Raw genomic sequence first — 4,461 nt, 5'->3', positions numbered from 1 at the left:
GTGTTTCATTTGGGGTCTGGCTCCAAGCTGGGTTCTGCATCACCATGTTATACAGTCATTGCAAACCGGTTTTTAACTCGTGCAGCCCAGTTCCTCTTGTGCAGTGGTGGCTGGCTTTTTTCAGTGTTGGTAAGGTATGCTGGTGGTGAAGGCCAAACCGACCGATAGGGAAGTTGGTGTCTGTTAGTTTTGTGACTTCCTCATCAGCCTCACCGTCTTTCTTTGCGATCAGTTTCTAGTATGGAGCAATCGTCCTGGCATCCACGCTATTTAGAATGCGCTTCCACGTTTTCTACTTGTGTAAACTTCGTGGCGCCAAACGAATTCAAGTTAAAGGCACCGCCACCGCTCAGGGCTTGCCCTCTGCTTTCCACGCCCGTTCCCTCAGCGCGGCGCGGCCGTTAGCCCCGCGCCCACACCGTCACCCTGCGGCAACGGCGGCCTCCACGCTGCTGCCACTGAGCCACCGTCACCGGAGAGCGCGTTGACGCCTCCGAGCCACCCCGCACCGCTCGGAGCGCGGCCCGGCTCCGGCCGCACCGGGAGCCCTTGGCAGCCCTAAGGCGCTGGGCTGCGGTGCTCTGCGGCCGCGCTCCCAGCCAAACACCTCCACTCCCTTCATGGCGCCGGTGTCGTGCTCCCCCCCCAGCCCCGCCTAACCCCCCGCGGGCCCCGCACCGGCCGCGGCCTTTGCCGCGGCTGCCCGGGAGCCCCGGATCGAGAGCGGCAGATTCCGCCATTCCCGCTGCGGAGCGCAACGCCGCCTGCGCAGCCCGGCGGCAAGCGAAGGGGGCGGCGCGGCGGCGCGGCGCAGCGCCCCTCTGTGAATAGCCGCCCGCCGCCGCCCCGCGCCATCTTGGATACCAGCTGGGGGCAGCCTTCCCCCTCCCTCTCCAAGATGGCGCCGGCCGGGTGAGTGACATGTCCAGTCACGTGGGCAGCGGATGAGCCCCTCTCTCCCCCCGCCTTAAATGATCTCTATGGTTCAGCCGGACACACAGGCGGCGGTGGCGGCGGCGAGGGACGGAGCCGCGCCGGGAGCGGGGCCGCGCCGCTCGCCCGTCGCCTCCTTTGTCTGCGGCCCCGGCTAAGGCGAGCGCTTCCCCCTCCCCAACCCCCGGGCTGCGCCCCGGCGCCCTCGCCTGAGGGCTCGGCTCGCTCCTCCCCGCCGGGAGCGGCGGCGGGGACTCCCTGCAGGGGCGCCCGGGGCGGGGGGGTCCTTTCCCGGCCCCTTCGCCCTGGGCGGCGGCATGGCCGGTCCTCGGGCGAGCGGAGCTGGGTGCGGAGCGCCCCTGCCCATCGCCTCCCCGGGGAGCGGGCGGACCGGCCTACCGGGGCCCGCGGACGGCGGGAGGTCAGCTGCGGGCGGGCGGGCTTGGCGGCGGCTGCAGCCTCGCTGCCCCGAGCCCGGCGTCCTCCACGGGCTGGCCGCCGTCAGTCGGGGCCGGGGCTGGCGGGGCCGCCGTGCTGCAGGGAGGGGCGGCGCGGCGCGGGCAGGTCCGGTGCTGCTGAGGTTCCTGCGGAGGGTGGGCAGGGAGGGCGGCTGAGGCGGGCTGGGGGGGTCGGGGTGTGTGTGTGTGTACGTGTGGGGGTGCCTGTCTGCTCTGCTTCCCCCCCCCCCCCCGCCGTTTCTCTCCTTTCTTCCCTCCCTCTCTCCTTCTCCTCCCCGCCCCATCTGTTACAGGCTTGCGGAACTGTGGCTGTTTGAAATTAAACGTGATCTTTACTGTACCAGCTGGGGTCTGTAATGTATCTGATAAATGAAGCTCTTCCCGTCGGTTTCAGGTCATGCAAGGAAAAGGGCAAAGCTGGGGAGGGAGCTGGGCGGGGTTTCCCTTTGCTTTTCACAGTCAGGCGAGAGGAGTCTGGTTGATGTCTGCAGCAGATAAAGGAGACAAGAGGATCATCAAAAGACCCCAGAGCCCTTTTATCTTTCTGCTGGTTTTCCCTCTAATTTCGTTTATTGTTGCTGTGTTGTCTGCCTGCCTGTTTCCCCCTTTCAGAAGGGGTAGGGTGCACCAGGGCCCTGGCTGAGGTAGTAGTTTGTGCTGTTGGTCGGGTTGTGACATTGCCCGCTGTGGAGATAACTGCGCAAGCTACTGCCTTGCTAGTGCTGGTGATGATCAGCTGCCGATGAAGACAATGACAATGGGAATCCCCTTTGTTTTCCCGGGATTGCATGCTGCTGAGGTGGCAACAATTCCTTCTCCTCCTACTTCTGCAGAAGAAGTCTAGCCTTGGCCACTGAGACGAGCAGTGGGGTTTGACCCCATCAGTAGGATGCTGCTGCTTTCGCACAGCTGGATGGAAAACCACTAGTTCACAGTGTTTGGAGGGCACCTGAATTTGGGCTGAAGAACAAGTGTCTGCATTTCTTCTCACGCTTAAAGGTTATTATTCGCAAGGCACCCTTGAAAGAGGTGGATTTTCTGTTTTGTGAAGACAGATCAGTGATGGACTTGTGTTTTCTGTGTTCTGAATATGCAAAACTTGTATGTGTAATATTAAGGGCTTCTGTTTGAACGGTAAAAAATCCTGAATATCTAAGAAAGGAAAAATATGTAATTGCCACTTCCTTACATTGATAAGATAGTCTTTTTACAGTGTAGTATTGTGCTGCTTGATGCTAACAATTTTTAGGTGAACTTCCGAGATTTTTGCTGTATATTTTGAATTGCTGTGAAAAGCAAACCCACAAATCCGTTACTGTGAATTAATTAAAATTGCTGGTATATTGATAGTGATGGCTAAGGGTGTCTTTGATATGAATTCTAGTGTGTTGATTATTTATTACAGTGGCTTGAACTTGGACTCTATTAAAACATTTACAAAAAATATGCATAACTGTCTCCTATGTTTTTAAAAATGAGAGGTTTTTCTGTCTTTGAGACCTCACTATGGATAGGTTGTGGTAAATCTTTTGAGTTCTTAGTGGAAGTTAAAGATTTTGCTAAACGCCTAAAAATAAGTTCGTGCTTTAGTACTGCTTCTTATTCACAGTTCTAATTGTGTGTGATATTGGGGCAAGTTGGGCAAACTTAGAGGTGTTTAACTTTGCCTTTATTTGAATTGTTTGAATGCATTGTGTGTTTAGAAAACACCAAAGGTTGCTCTTGCACCTCTGCTGAATACAAAGTGCTTTGCAGAATGTAGGGAACATCATCCTTGCTGACAGGTTTAATCTGATGATACTTCATTTCTACCCTGTGCAATGTGTTACTCTGGTAATTGAAGCTCTCTCATAATCTAAACTTTATAAAGCTAGGTATTCTCACTAACAAACTAACGTGTTAAGTGTTGTTACTAGTAGGCTTTCTTTTCTTTGAAGTAAAATAGTGAACATAGTTGTTGACCGCCCACAAATTTAAAACATACCCTGGCTTTTTTCCCCCCCACACATCTTAATTGGAAGGGGCAAGAAGGATGCTGTAGCTGCCTGCTTTTTACATCCTAACAGCACATCTCAAACAGACCTTCTTAAGGTTTGATTTGGAAGTTGGATATTTTCCCATCTACCTTTAGGTATCTACTGTAACTGGCTAATCCACTAGTCCTTCTCTTCAGTGGAGAAGGCAGAGGCGGATCCCTGATGTAAATCACACTTTCAAGTGCTTTAGCATTATTTGATCTGAATTACCCTTTCAAGGAGCTTTTCTCTGTATGTTGATTGTAAGGGAGGTGAAGGAGCTTCAGCTAAGCTAAGTGCCTGTAGGTGGGTGGTGTGAAATTGTCCTCCCTGTTGCTTTCCCTTCTTATGCTCAGGCAACTTGGATGGAACTAGAACTTGGCTGCCTTTGTAGTTTTTTGGGGTTTGAAGAAGACAATCAATGGGAGAAAATGTGTTCGAGTATATTACCAGTAAGTACTTAGTCATTTATTTCCTGTGTAAGATATCTCCCTTAAACTTCACCTCAAAAATTGCCACCAGAGCAATCAGTTCTTTGTGATGGTGACTTCAGAGTTCAGGAGAACATTAAGAGCATGTACTAAAATAAGATAGTGTTACTGAAATACTGCAGGTAAGCGACTACTGGTGAGATGTATAATGCATGAGGTGGTTTGTCTTCGTATTCACATAAGTGTCAGTTATGTGTTGCTTGGTAGATTTCAGGTGAGCACATGTGAATTATTTCCTTGAGGAGCTGCGTTCAAGATGATCAGTTTTTCTTTAGGGTTATCCAGACATTTCTTAGTTCAGACCACCTCTCAAGTCTTGCAAAGTTCAGAAGTTAGTCCAGACAAGTTCCATCATTAGCAGTGTCTTAGTCTCAGTCTTTACTGCTTAACTGTCCAGCTTTACTTTTACATAGTTTACTTACATGAGGAAGGCTGCAACATCATGCTTCGAGGCAAACAGATTAATTCTGCAGTGGAATGGAGAGCCTTATCTTAGTGATGTTGTAAAAGTTGAAAGTGGTATTTCTGAAACACTGAAAACCTAAAATGGAAAGAGTGGCTCGT

General features: G+C 52.2%; 1 long non-coding RNA gene across 1 annotated transcript; it reads left to right on the top strand.

The window, feature by feature from the left end:
• Positions 1-866: 866 nt before the first annotated feature.
• On the top strand, positions 867-2,740 carry LOC136006862 (uncharacterized). The gene is made up of 3 exons (XR_010609298.1): positions 867-912; positions 990-1,092; positions 2,225-2,740. It is a non-coding gene; the product is annotated as an uncharacterized LOC136006862 (long non-coding RNA).
• Positions 2,741-4,461: the final 1,721 nt, after the last annotated feature.

Source organism: Lathamus discolor, chromosome 1 (genome assembly GCF_037157495.1).
Source record: "Lathamus discolor isolate bLatDis1 chromosome 1, bLatDis1.hap1, whole genome shotgun sequence".
Lineage (NCBI taxonomy): Eukaryota > Metazoa > Chordata > Aves > Psittaciformes > Psittacidae > Lathamus > Lathamus discolor.
This window is presented reverse-complemented; position numbering and strand designations above follow the sequence as displayed.